We start from the raw sequence: 1,452 nt of genomic DNA, 5'->3' as shown, positions 1-1,452 counted from the left end.
CATCTCTAAGAATCGAAGAGTGACAGCACTCTGTTACAATTGCCTAGGCTGCAAGGTGGATGGAGGGGAAGGAAGGGGATACTGAGATGTGGTTACTTAATGGCCTGCAGTAATCCATGAGCACCATTCCCTGTATGGCTTTTGACTTTCTTTTGTTGGTCCAGGGATATGAATATAGGACCGTGAGCTCGCCAGGCCAGTAGCACCCTACCACTTGAGCTATTCATTTCCCAGATAGCATCTCCCACATTTGGCAGGCAGGCTGCTAAGATCCTGCTACCTCTTGCTCTGGAGTATCTAGGATTACAAGGGTGATAAAAATAGGCCCACATTAAAAAAACTTAAAGAGGATGCTCAAACTTTTTAACGTTTTGGCAAGACTTTGGCTGATTAACATTTTATTCATGTGTGATGGCTGCCAACCTGGATTTTTAAATTTTTTTATTATGACAATACCGTACAGAGGGGTTACAATTGCATGGGCAAGGTAATGAGTACATTTCTTATCAAGCATTGTTTCCTCCTCCTTGGTTTCCCCTTCCCATCCCTTCCCATCTCCCCCACCCCACACCCCCCACCAAAGTTGTAAAGTTCATTTTTCAACATAACGATTTGTACATCTCATTGTTGCAATAGGTCCACCTGTAACCCTATTGAAACAATTTGTTTTTGCCCTTCCCCTCCACAAATTATCCAAGACTCCACATAGAGTTCCCCTATGACCCAGCAATTCCACTTTTGGGCATTTACCCAAATGATCACAAACAAGACCATACTAAAGCTACCAGCAAAACTATATTTATTGCAGCATTATTTACCATAGTTAAGATATGGAACCAACCCATATACCCCTCAGATGAATGGATCAAGAAAATGTGGTATATTTAATGGAATTCTATGCCTCCATCAGAAAGAATGACATTGCCCCCTTTGTTAGGAAATGGAAAGACTTGGAAAAAATTATATTAAGGGAAGTAAGCCAGGCCCAAAGAAACATAGGTCCCATGATTTCCCTTATTTGCAATAACTAGTATATGTCTGAGACAACCAAACTGGGTCCTCTTGATATCTGCTTCCCAAATAGCTGGGATTATAGCATGAACCCTTGTGCAGCTCACAGGTAGAAATAGGCAACTGCATGAACTATGCATCAGAAGGGATGTTTAGCTCCGTAGGAGAGTGTGTGATTAGAATGCACAACAATGTATGTGGCTTCTGTCTCCAACATTACGAATGTCAGGCGGCCTTTCAGAGGTTACATTTAGTGGCATAAAAGAACCCAAAATGTGCCGGACACTGATGCTCACACTTGTAATCCTAGCTACTCAGGAGGCTGAGGTCTGAGGTTGGGGTTTGAAATTAGCCCGGGTTCAAGTCCAGGAGGCTCTTATCTCCAAGTAATTATCAGGAAGCCAGAAGAGAGCTGGGTGCAGGTGTTTCCTGCCTGTAATC

This window comes from Dipodomys merriami, unplaced genomic scaffold, assembly GCF_024711535.1.
Source record: "Dipodomys merriami isolate MVZ:Mamm:240054 unplaced genomic scaffold, mDipMer1.0.p SCAF_3, whole genome shotgun sequence".
Classification (NCBI taxonomy): Eukaryota; Metazoa; Chordata; class Mammalia; order Rodentia; family Heteromyidae; genus Dipodomys; species Dipodomys merriami.
This window is presented reverse-complemented; position numbering follows the sequence as displayed.